The 13,497-nt window shown below is 40.0% G+C and overlaps 1 non-coding gene across 1 annotated transcript; it reads left to right on the top strand.

Annotated features, from left to right (window-relative positions):
* Positions 1-3,494: 3,494 nt before the first annotated feature.
* Positions 3,495-3,565, top strand: TRNAS-GCU (transfer RNA serine (anticodon GCU)). Its single transcript has one exon. It is a non-coding gene; the product is annotated as a tRNA-Ser (tRNA).
* Positions 3,566-13,497: the final 9,932 nt, after the last annotated feature.

Genomic DNA, 13,497 nt, shown 5'->3' with positions numbered 1-13,497 from the left:
CTTGCGTTCCCACCAACAGTGTAGGAGGGTTCCCCTTTCTCCGCATCCCCGCCAACATCTGTCGTTTCCTGACTTGTAAATTCTAGCCATTCTGATTGGTGTGAGGTGGTATCTCATTGAGGTTTTGATTTGGATTTCCCCTCAGGTTATAGTTAAAGAAGGAGCTCTTCTGAAAATGTGCCTAGTCTCTGTCTGAGTAAAGGCAATACAAAGGTGTAGAATGACTGACAGGAAAGTGACAAAACAGAAAAAATATAGTGATAGAGTGTGGTGTATTACCACTGACCAGAGACGCAGAAGACTTGAATTCTGGACCCAACCTAGTCATTGCTTTGCTGAGAGAAGACCCACAAAGCGTTCAATGGGATCTTCATTTCTCCACCTATTACATATGGAGAGGCAACCAAGCAATTCTCAGGCTCCCTTCCGGCTCTTGGTCATTCAAAATCTTGAACCAAGAAGCTCCATCCATGAACTGCTCCCATGGCACTGATGGTCCCCTTCACTCTCGTTGCTCCATGGAGATATACTAATGCACGTGAGAAGCCTGTAATGGACTATGCCCTTCTAAAGGTCAAATGACAGCTTTGCAACTTCTATTATGTGTAACCTTTCAGTTAACTCCTCGTAGATAAAGGACCTTATTTAAATCTTATGTGTCAAGACATAAAATGATTAACTTCCCTAAAAATTCTGCTGTTCTGCTTCTTTCTATTACTGCCTAGTAATATTTGTATTGATATTTCAGAAGCAAAATAATTAAACATGACTTTTTTCTTTTCTTTCTTTTTTTTTTTTTAGAGCATCCAAGAAGAGGTAAGCTCCTGGATTCTATTTGAGTCAACTTTTAGGATTAGCTCTCTCTCAGAAGGTGGGAGGCCCGTGGGGGAGGTGATATTTCAACATCTAAACATTTTAAATGAGAAACATGTGAATATATTCACATATATACATGTATCATTCCCAAGCATGTACGTATATTTTCCCCTGATGTACGATCTCAGTAAAATATCAGAGAGAAAAAATGTCAGACGTACATAGCATAGCAATCAAGGGCTAATGAAGATCCAGGTATTAAATCAATTAAGAAGTATCAAAAGCTACCTAATCATCAAGGAACAAAATTGGCACCACAATATGTAGTGAGTATGGGAAAGCCTAATTTACTAAACATACCCTGCAGTCACATAATTGCATGTAATTTTACCAGCATAATTAACTAATTTAATTACCACTTCTCAAGTGCATCAATTATTGACATTACAGAGTTTTCAGACAGCAGAATTACTGTGTGGTACATCCAGAGAATGCAAAATGCTTCATACGCCTATTTTCCCCGTCATAGTCAACCACTGAGGAAGAATGTGGAGTTGGAGGGGGATAACTCCTCTAGGGGAAGGCTCGGTTAGTGGGCAGGTTTAAAGGATGGAGCACCCCAAATGTGTCTAGCACAAGGCAGAGAAGGGGAGGAAGCCCCAAGACAATGCTCTTCCAAGTAGTTCTTTGCCAGGGTACAGACAGAATGTGTGAAGCCCAGTCAGAGAATGAAATAGAAGGTTCTAATTTTTTGGAAAAAAAAAAATCTATGCAACAGCAATTCAAACTATGACCAAGGACACTTGCTGGAAGGAAAGGATATAAAAGAAAGAGAAGTTTGAACATTTTTTTTAAAGAACCGAAGCTTGCCTTTGAGAATAAGGTTTTTCGACTTTATATCTTTTTTTTTTAATTTAATTGTTATGAAAGCATTAATATGAGGGATCTTCCTGGAAAACTTGTTTGAGCTTGTCAAGTCAGAGAGATGGCGTAGCCTAGTCCCAGGAGGATCGTAGCTTCATAGCCGTTTAAGAAAAAATTGTCAAAATTTGTGAACAGAGATGGCCGCCACTCCTAAGAGCTCTAGCGTGGTTTTGTGGTCCTTTCCACGTGGCCCTCCTGTATCTGAGCCTTGCACTGCTTCCTTCCTACTGTCTGGAGGTGGCTGAACTGCGAAGTCATGCTCACATCAGCAGAGTATCACAACGAGGCCATTTACCACGGAGTAAGATGTGAGAATGGGATGTCTTTCTTACCTTTTGAGTCCCTGGGTATCTACATTATCTGTGGATTTAAATTGGGATTTTAAATCCTTTACTGACTCTGGAAATAAAAAAAAAGGAGTCTTTGTTACTTCTCTCTTGAAGAGTTTACTCAGTGCATCACTTTTAAGTGATAGTCAAGCAATCCAGAAATCAACTCTAAGAACAGGAAAATATGTTTCCACGCTCGTGGTTGAAAATCAGATCACAGTCTCAAGATCTGGACTTGTTTTGGGGAAATTTTTCTGAGCCTAGAAATAAGTGGTTGCAAAATAATTGGGCCAGGTTCTGCAAAGAGTCAGGTTCTGTGAAGCATATTTATTTACTTTTTGTAGGAAACTTAAAACTGAGAGTTGAAGACCAAGAATCCTTATCTCATCCTCGGTGTGCCTCAGTAAGCAGGGCAACCACGTCAAGTGTGTTGCGTTTTCTTTGGAGCTTTCAGCAGCCCTACCCATCCCGTCTACTTTAGATCATGCTCCTTTCTCCCCCACCACCTTTCAAATTACAGAGCTCCTTTGTGTCTTCTCCTACCCTCTCTCTTAAAGTAGCTTTAACTTAAGTCAATGTATTACCTCTTGGAGGGGTATTTAATGTAAGTTTTCTCTATGATTTTCTATGTAAAGTTTTAGGCCTTTTGAGAATATTAAAAATTTTTAATACTATTCCTATTATTTTACCTGTTTAAGATTTATTCTTTTATTAGTGAGAGAGAAAGAGAGAGAGAGAGAGAGCACACAAGCCAGGGAAAGGGCAGAGGGAGAGAATCTCAAGCAGATGCGGGGGCTCGATCTCACAACCCTGAGATCATGACCTGAGCCAAAACCAAGAGTTGGGTGCTCAACAGCCTGAGCCACCCAGGCGCCCCAATACTATTTGTATTTGTCAAGTGAGAACTGGTATTTCAGGGCTGGAGGGAATGGGTGGGGAGAGGGCCTTCCTGGTGCTCCTAAAACCACATCAGATTAGTAGCATTCTTCTTCCTCGACAAAAGGCTGTTTCCAGTGTTGAGACACTCCTGGGAATTAAGCCCACTGGATTTTTTAGTCCTAACTATGAATACAGCCCACAGAAGAGTCAATAAAGTATGTTCTGTGTGAGAAAAAGACTTTCCATTTCAGGAATGCCTGTTATGAGAAGTTTATTAACTTAAGTCACACCCTCTGTCTTGAGGAAGTCCCTGATAATTAGGCTTTAAATTAACTTCAGTCTTCAGTTCAAACTATTGATGTTTATTCTTCACTTCCTGTTATCGTTACCCACATATATTTTCTGTAACACAGATCTATGTGGACAGTGATTCAGGAAGACATGTACAAAGGAGGAAAGAGGTCACTCCAGTTTGCTGGTGCTAAAATCTTTAGGCCAGTTAGACTAAAAACATCATGAAGAAAAAAATATAGAAATAAAAGCATAGCATTGGTGGTTCAGTGGTAGAATTCTTGCCTGCTACTCGGGAGGCCCGGGTTCAATTCCTGGCCAATGCAGACACTTCGTTTTGGGGCGCCTGGGTGGCTCAGATGGTTGGGTGTCTGCCTCTGGCTCAGGTCATGATCCCAGCATCCTGGGATCGAGCCCTGCATCGGGCTTCCTGCTCGGGAGGATGTCTGCTTCTCCCTCACCCTCTCCGTCTCTCTCCCCAGCTTGTGCTCTCTCTCTCAAACAAATAAATAAAATCTTAAAAAAAAAACAAACAGAAGAAATGAAGATTATACGGAAAGATACAACAGATCATGTGAATAAAGTAAATATGTATAGGGCATATTCCTTCCGACAGCTCTCTCAGTCTGGCCAGACATTCAGAACAGCCCGTAAATAGGGACAATAGAAGCACGAGTCAATGAGCTGTAAGACCTCAGCAGGAGAGAGAACTGTAGGAGGGTCTTCAGGGGAGTCTTCATGGGGAATAGGACATTTGTAATAAATCTCAAGGGAAGGATAGCATGCAATGCAGAGAACTAAGAGAAAGCGTACAAGCGTAGGAAACACCATGGCAGAAAGCAGAGGAATGACAAATTTGTGAGAAGATAGGCCTGCAGCATCGTGGCCATGCACAAAATCAGGAAGGCAGTGGGGAGAAGGAGAAGGATAAAAGTATGGGACTGAGGGTCCAGTCTCTGCCCCTGCCCTTTTGATAAGTAGTCTGAGATCTAAAGAAGAGCTACCTCAGCTTTCTCATAAAATGAGCAGGTTTATTTGGAGAATCCCTATGCCCCTTGCCACATGTCCACAAATCCTGTGGGTTGAAACTGAAGTCTACTATTTACAAGCTTAAAAATATTTTTCTTTTGGGGCGCCTGGGTGGCTCAGTCATTAAGCATCTGCCTTTGGCTCAGGTCATGATCTCAGGGTCCTGGGATTGAGCCCCGCATGAGGCTCCCTGCTCAGCGGGAAGCCTGCTTCTCCCTCTCCCATTCCCCCTGCTTGTGTTCCTTCTCTCGCTTTGTCTCTCTCTGTCAAATAAATAAATAAAATCTTTAAAAAAAAAATTATTTTATTTTTCTTTCTTTTTTCTTTTTTTTAAATCTTGGCACAACTTCCTGATCTCCTCCATACCTATTACAGTCCCTAACTGTGATTTATTTCCCATGCTGGATCAAGTCATTTCATAGCAATCAAACTTACAATATTGCTCTCAACCACATGCTTGAGGCAGGATTACAGGACTCCCTACAGAGGAGACCCAAGTAACCATCGGCGGAATCAAGGATGCCTGCAGACCATTGGGCCATGTAGCTCCTTTCCTCTCTGCCAATGCTTTTCAGACAAGTGATGGGTCCACCTGGTCTCCATATCCTCAAACTATAGTTTCATTCCTTATCCTCAGAATGGGCTTCTGCCACCACACATTTTACTAGAACCTATTATCAGAGATTTTTTTTTTTTTTGGTAACGTTCTAGTCACCATTCTATGTGAATTCTCTGCAACACTGTATGTTGTTGACATATGGCTCCAGGAAGGTGACATTCATGACTAAGAGCCAGATAAACACTTCCATTAGTCAGGACAGAGAGCCAAGAATCGTGAATTACCAGAACTGGTGAATATTACTGATCAGCTCTGCACCCTCCAGGACTACAGAGAGGTACCCCCCCCACCCCACCCCTGGCCCTGGACACCAGATACATGGTATCTTTACAAAACACCAATTAATTCTCTGATTCTCTCACCAACTGGATGTCCAACAATTCAAATCAATTTTGACACTATCTGGGGTGACCATCAGACCTCATAGGTAAGGGCTCAGTCCCACAAGACTGCTCCCACCTCAGACACAAGTGGTAGTGGGGTGCCCAGACTACTGTCATTCTGCCAGGCTGACCACAAAACCATGGGTTCCCACCACTTCCTCTAAGGTTTGATAATTCACTAGAGTGACTCACAGAGTTCACAGAAGTGTTTTACTTACTATTACTGATTTATTATAGAGGATTCAACCCTAGAACAGCCAAAAGAAAGAGATGACCCTGGCAAGTATGGGGGTGAGGGAGGGCATAGAACTTCCATGTCCTTTTCAGACTCCCCATCTGCCCAGCTCTTTGATTGATGTGTTCACCAACCAAGCTCTCCAAACTCCATTGTTCAGGAGTTTTTATGGAAGTTTCATTATGTAGCATGATTAATTAAATCACTGGTCACTAGTGATTGAATTCCATCTTCAGCCCCCTCTTCTCCCCAAAGATGGGCGGGGAAGGTGTTAAAATTTCCAAACTTCTGATCACAGCTTGGTCTTTCTGGTAACCGGTCCTCATCCAGAATCTATCTAGGGGTCCCAGCCAGGAGACATCTCATTAGCACACAAAAAACACTGTTATCATTCAGGGGATTTCAAAATTTTAGGAGATCTATGACAGGAACCAGGGACAAGATCAAATGTGAATTCTTATTATAACACACTCACCCTATCTAATATTATCTGGGCATGTCCTGACTCTACCTCCAGGCTCTTAAATCAGCACTTAACTGCTTTTGGCCCAGAAGTAAGCCCAGGATGACCCACGAGAAATGATATTGCTTATGGTGATCCCTCTGTCCAGGACTGTATTCATTAGTTACTTGAAACATGCAGAGGTGTAACATTAGCTAAGTTGGCATTTCTGAAAGACTGAGGATCAATCAAAAAAAGGAAAATTCTTCATCAAGAAGCCAGGTTGATTAGACAACGTTCATTCAGTCCTTCGCCCTCTGGTCATTTCACTCTCCACATTTCCTATAGATCTCACCTAGCAGCAAGGTTTCCACCGTGGAAATGATGCTCTCTCTGAAAAAGTTTCTCAAATCCATATTTCTAATCCTCTCCTCTGAACCCCAGGCTTCAACATCATCTGACAACTGTGTGTTATCTATTGAGAATTACAATATCATTTCCTTCTCCACACTCCAAAACTAAACATATCATCTCCCCTGAGATAAGATTCCTGCCAATTGCTTCTACTTTTTCCTTTTTTACAGTAGGACTACTATGATTCTCAACTTCTCAAATTCAAAATTTAGACACCGACTTTATTTTTTTAAGTTTTTATTTTAATTCCAGTTAGTGAACATACAGTGTAATATTAGTTTCAGGTGTACAATATAGAGACTCAACACATCCATACAACACCCAGTGCTCATCACAACAAGGGCACTCCTTAATTCCCATCACCTGTTTCCCCCATCCCCCACCCATCTCCCCTCTGGTAACCATCAGTTTGTTCTCTATGGTTAAGAGCCTGTTTCTTGATTCATCTGTCTCTCTAATTTTTTTCCCCTTTGCTTGTTTTGTTTCTTAAATTCCACATGAGTGAAATCGTATGGTATTTGTTTTTCTCTAACTTATTTCACTTAGCATAATACTCTAGCTCCATATATTGTTGTTGCAAATGGCAAGATTTCATTCTTTTTTATGGCTGAATAATATTCCATTACATATATACACACTACCTCTTCTTTATGCATTCGTCAGTTGATAGACACTTGGGCTGCTTCCATATCTTGGCTATTGTAAATAATGCTGCCATAAACATAGTGATGCATATATCCCTTTGAATTAGTGTTTTTGTAGTCTTTGGGTAAATACCCAGTAGTGTGATTGCTGGATCATAAGGTAATTCTATTTCTAACCTTATGAGGAAACTCCATACTGTTTTCCACATTGGCTGTAGCAGTTTGCATTCCCATCAACAGTGCATAAGTGCAGTGGAAATCCTTTTCTTCCACATCCTTGCCAAAACCTGTTGTTTCTTGGGTTTTTGATTTTAGCCATTCTGACAGGTGTGAGATGATATCTCATTGTGGTTTTGATTTGCATTTTCCTGATGATAAGTGATGTTGAGCATTTTTTCATGTATCTTTTGGCCATCTGTATGTCTTCTTTGGAGAAATGTCTATTCATGTCTTCTGCCCATTTAAAAATTGGATTATTTGTTTTTGGGGTGTGAGTTTTAAAGTTCCTTACATATTTTGGATACTAACCCTTTATCAGATATGTCATTTGCAAATATCTTCTCTCATTCCATAGGTTGCCTTTTAGTTTTGTTGATTGTTTCCTTCGCTGTGGGGAAACTTTTTATTTTGAAGTAGCCCCAATAATTTATTTTTGCTTTTGTTTCTCAGGAGACTTATCTAGAAAGAAGTTGCTACAGCTGATGTCAAAGAAGTTACTGCCTGTGCTCTCTTCTAGGATTTTTATGGTTTCAGGTCTCATATTTAGGCCTTTAATTCATTTTGAATTTATATTTGTGCATGGTGGACACTGACTTTATTCTTACCCTTTTCCCTAATTTCATATCCAAGCAGTCATCAATATGCCAATTATTTTTCAATAAGCATTCTCATATTTGCTCCTTTTCCCCATTCTCTGGCAACCTCTAGCCCCTCAATCATTTTGGGGTCAACTGGATTGTTACTTTGTGGTGGGATAGTGGTTAATCTGTTGCCAACAATTTCCCCATCTTGCCCTAGCCCCGTGTACCATCATAGAATTCATGTTTACTAAGGTATTACTCTCTTTCCTAAGATTTCTTCATTCAAAATTTACTGGTTCTCATTGTCAAATTTCTTAGCCTACTCTTGAAGACTTTGTGCAATCTTAGTCTTAGCAAATTCTCTAGATATCTTTCCTACTTTTCCTATACATTATACCGTCACTCCAGTTAGATCATTCTACTCTGGTATACTTTGAGATAGTGGAGGACCAGAAATCAGAAAAGGAGAGTTCAAATCTGCCTCAGCCACCTGATTTCTGTAGGGCTTTAAACCTTCATTTCCCTCTCTGAAAATATTTTCATCAAAAATAGGGGTAACAAATATCATCATCTTAAGGTTGTGTTGATCATACAGTTAAATATCAAATACAAGAAGAGTTCCATACAAATTAAAGGATTTATTACTTATTATTGAATCAGGAAACAGGAACTGTGCCCCACTCATTGCTTTATATCCAGCACCAGGCATAGTGCCTAATACCTAGGCCTTTAATAAATATTAGCTGAGTAAATGGACAATGAATGATAATATAATTGTCTTTGCTGTCTCCTGAGACTCATGAAGAACTTCCCAACACATTACTTACTTCCTTTGACTCTTACGCATTTGTGGTCTGTAAAATTTTAGCTACATTTTCATATGAATTTGACTTGTATTCCCAGTTAGATCATAGTTGAATTGAGGGCAGGGATTTCATTATATCTCTTTGTGTTTCTTGCAAAGTGCTTAGACTTAACAATAACCTTAACTCTCTTAGCAATAGTACACAAACATTGCCATTTTCCCTAAATAATTCTTTAAATTATCAGAGAGGAGTGTGTGTGTGTGTGTGTGGTTGTATGTACCAGATCTAACGAGACCAGAGAGCTACAGTCACTTCTGTGTTAATTGGACTCCGAAATCAAATATCTCACCCTTATTAGCAAGTATTTCCAGATGCAGTGTCTCTCTCTGCTACTAATTTGAGGAAAATACCTTTCACTAACAAACCTTCATTCTACCCATCAAAATGATGTCTAGGATGCCATCCTTGGACAAATACACTCTTCATTAAAATTTTCTACTTGATATGTGCTTCATTTTGTTTCTTTTTATTCCTAAGCATCTGAAATATTTAGTTGTATAGAAATATGAGCACCTCTCATACATGGGATCAGAGACTTATTTGTTTGTTGTTTAAAATAAGTCCATTTGGAAGGAATAAGTGACAGAACATTCAAATAGCTGTTGTTTGGAGATTCAGGGCTATGAGAAGGAAAAAGCTTTCTGGGCTTGGAGACCAAGATAAATAACAATCAATCTCCCATCTTACAAACTGAGAATCTCATCCACACAACTGACTTCTTCACTTAAGCTTGTTCCCAACAACATGACAGAACTTCCAGTAGATTCAGAACAATTTAAAACCTCTTCTGTCATTGTAGCAGGTTTTCGTTTTGCTGCCATTGAGGCTGGAGAAATCTAAGAGTTAATTTTAATAAGACTAATCAGTCCATCTTGACAATAGAGGGGAAGGAACAGGGACAGGTAGATAACTGCATGTTTTGACATTAGACCATTAGCATGCAAATCATATGCAAAATCATATGCTAACAAGTGTGAGCCTTTGTTTGTGGATGGACACTTTTCCCCCCAAATGGACAACAGCCCCGATTTAATTCTATACAGGAAGGCACTTAGCAAGGCATCTGATATGCACAAGAAAAGTGTAAAATGCTCTCTGAGCACTTATTTTGACCTCTTTGGAAGACAGGATTCCTTTAAATTTGACTTCATAGCCTGCTCACCGGAAGGGAGCACTGAAGCATGACAGGGAACAGAAGCCCATGTAATGCCCATGCTCACCGCACATAGTAAATAACAGTAGTGAGAACGCAGGGCAGCAAAGCACAGACAGTGTCCTTCACATCAGCCAGAGGCCACTGCAGAGCTCCCAGGGACAAGCAGCATTAATTATAGACTAATGATGCCATTTGCATGCACATTTTTAAAAACAGTAGTGAATGTAGCCCTAATAATTGAGGATGACTGAGATGAGGCTGCATTAAAATGCTCTATTGAGTCTCCTATCTCATTTTAAAAAAAAGACCTCTATCACCTTGGTGCTCATCAGTACACACATTAACACTGGGTAACCATGCGACATGGAACATTATGCTGGTTCTTTACAGATACAATCACTTCATCAACCTGCTTTTGAAGTGTTTCCCCCTCTCCGCAACCTCTTATGATCATAAACTCAAGATTCTGGTGGTGGGGAGAGAAAAAAATATAATAACTTCTGATGTAAATGGAAAGACAAATGAAATGTCAGAAATTCGTATGTTGGTGAAAAGATAGGATTGCATAAATACTAAATCAGGCATCCTTTTCTACAAATATTGGGATTGTGTTCTGGGGTAATAAAGTACCCGTTTATGTGATTCAGGCAATTATCCAACTGGAGGACCGGAAGGGAAATCAATTCAAGGAAGTAACTTATCTGTTTCCACAAAGCCATGGAAGATCTTGGTATTGTTATGGCTCAGGAGTAAACCCGGTGGCCTCAGTGGAGGGCATCAGCCAAACCAGGAGCTGAGATCTGCAGCTTAGAAGGGCCAGAGGTCCATTCCAGAAGCCTCAGCAGTACCTGGATTCCATAGGATTTCTCCATTCGTGGCCAGAGAGCTCATGGTCAGCCAGGAAGCCTTTCATGCAGAGAGCTTTGTGTTCTGAATTGAAAATAGTCAGGCAGATGCGGAGCTTAAGGAGATCCTTTCAAAATTTCTCCTTTTCAAAAACTTCTTTTATAAGACATGTTATAGGCACTCTTTTAATTTCATTTTATGCCCACTCAGATAGTACAGAAGCATTTGAAACAAACTTAAGGGTTGATTCTAAGTCCATTTGGGCAGCATCTCCCACTCTGACTTCCTAGTTCTTACAATTCCTTTTACAGAATATATTTTTATTTACATATTTATATATTTTATATTTATATATTTTATTTATATATAAATTTTACATATTTTATATATATTTTATTTAATATATGTTTATTTGTAAATTTATAATATTTATAAAATACAACTATTATATTTTTATATTTTATAGATCTATTTAAATTTTTTCCCATAGAATAAAATTAAACTTCATTTAACAAAAGAAAAAAAGGACAACCTCTCTTTGTCCTCCTAACAAATGTCAATATTTCAATGTCCTCCTAATAATAGTAAAACAGAGAGTGGAATGATGACAGCTTCAGTACTTACAATGCACAATTTTTGTTTGTTTGTTTTTTAGAGAGAGATCCTGTGCACGAAAGCGGGGGCGGGGGTGGAGGGGTAGAGGGAAAGGGACAGAGAGGGAGAGAGAGTCTCAAGCAGTTTCCTCGCCCAGCACAGAGCCCATCAGGGGCTCGAACTCACCCCTGAAATCATGAACTGAGCCAAAATCAAGAGTCTGACGCTCAACCGACTGAGCCACCCAGGCACCCCTCCAACGTACAATTTCAATAAGACATCTTAATAAAAGTCATGGCATAGGGCATGAAGACCTGAGATGTATGGGGTTTTTAGGGGAGGTGCTAACTGATGTGTCAGGGTTGGGTAGAGACTGTCCACGCCATGGTTAGAAGGGGGCTCAGGAAATCAAAAATCTTTATAGATAAGCTATAAGAAACTAAATAAGTTAATGGCGTGTTCACAACTGAGGAAAGCGTTCAAGATCATCTATCTCTATGTCTTCATTCTCATTTTGAAGATAAATAACCTGGAATCCAGAGGTTATTCCTTGCCAGAAAAGCTTATTAGTGACAGAACTAGAATCAGAATAGAGGTCGCTTGACATGCACTCCAGAGTTTGAGGGTTGTTCTTCTTTCCCCATGTGAGATGGGTTGTAATCAATGCTTTCCTAGGACAATGAAGCTGGGAAAGGTGTATACCTTCAGTGTTTCCCAGTACACGATGTGGTAACTCTTGTGACCGCACTGGGTATGTTTCTCTTTCAGCGGGAGATGGGCGTGAGGACCTTATACAAGAAAGCTCTTTGGGGCTTATTATTAATCACATGAATAGTAACACTTTATATTGCTATAGGTTTATGCCTTTTTCAAAGTGCTTTCCTGAGCTTCATCCATTCACTCATTCACCCAGCTACTTCTTCTTATGTACTTTGCACTCTTAGCCTTTATGGATATTGTTTTATTTAATTCTCATATCAGACCCATGAGGAGGGGTAACTAGCCCATTTTACAGGCAAGGAACAGGCCAACAGAAGGAAAGTAACCTGCCCCAGTTTACTGTTACTGGTCAACGGGAGAACCAGCTCTCAAACTCCGGTCTCTCTAACTTCAAAGCCAAAGTTCTTAACCACACTGGGGGGTAATCTCTGCAGTGACATGAATGTGCATCCACCTAGATTAGGTTACCTAATTGCTACAAAAGTACCAGAAAGTCTATGCTATTCTAACCATCTTATAGATCATTCGTTCAACAAATATGTATGGGTGCCTCCTGTAGCCAAGCACTCTTACGGTCATGGATGAGCAAGATACAAAGAGTTCTGTCCTCATAGAGCTTACTTTCAAGTGGAGGGAAACAGACTATCAGCAAGTCATTGTATAAATAAATAACAGAATATACAGGTGAACACCAAGAAGGAAACGAAGTAGAACAGAATGATAGAATGGCATTGGGAATGGAGGGTATTTTAAATGTGGAGGTCAGGGAGGCCCATTCTAGGCAGATGATACCTAAGCAGAACCTCTATAAAGAGAAAGAGTGAACTATATGAATCTCGGTAAAATGAAGCCTTACAAGGTTATGATGAAACCAAATCATAGAGACATGAAATGGCCTTGCCTGAGGTCACATAGCTAGTAAGTGGCAGAATGCGGAGTCAAAGCCAAGTCTCCAAGCCCTGCCTTCTTTCCATTATAACACATATGGGTTTCTGCAGGTCAATTGCAAACCAATCAGCCATGTCATTTTCATTTTCTTTTATTGTCCACAAGTGCTTTCGAAAACAATTTTCATATAGAAACAAATAAGGACAAGACATGTTTTCCTTTTTGCCAGCTAGTTTAACCAGAAGGAATTTACTAAACACCTCAGTGGGGCAGTTCTCAGAGGATGTCAAATAGGAGAATGCCCCATTTTTACTAAAAATAGGGGGGAAAAAGACATTCCCGTATTTGACATGCCTTCTTGAATACCATTTCTTCCTACTGTTAAGTCTACGAATGGTTTTTATGGTATACTCAAGTGTATATTTTGTTTGTTTTTGAAAGTTAACTAAATTGTGTTTGTTCCAGACAAGCCAAAGAAGAAAATCCAATCTGATATTTCCACTTTCCTGAGATTATCTGAGAACCCCAGGCTAACACAGTCCAGGAACCATGGGGAGGGACCTCTGGCTTTCTATTCTTGATGGCCTCCCCTGAGATGCTCACTGCCCAAGCTCACGTGGCA

The sequence above is a fragment of the Leptonychotes weddellii genome, chromosome 8, assembly GCF_054177405.1.
Source record: "Leptonychotes weddellii isolate Sample4059 chromosome 8, ASM5417740v2, whole genome shotgun sequence".
NCBI lineage: Eukaryota > Metazoa > Chordata > Mammalia > Carnivora > Phocidae > Leptonychotes > Leptonychotes weddellii.
The sequence above is the reverse complement of the archived record's forward strand: the minus strand, read 5'-3'. Positions and strand labels throughout refer to the sequence as shown.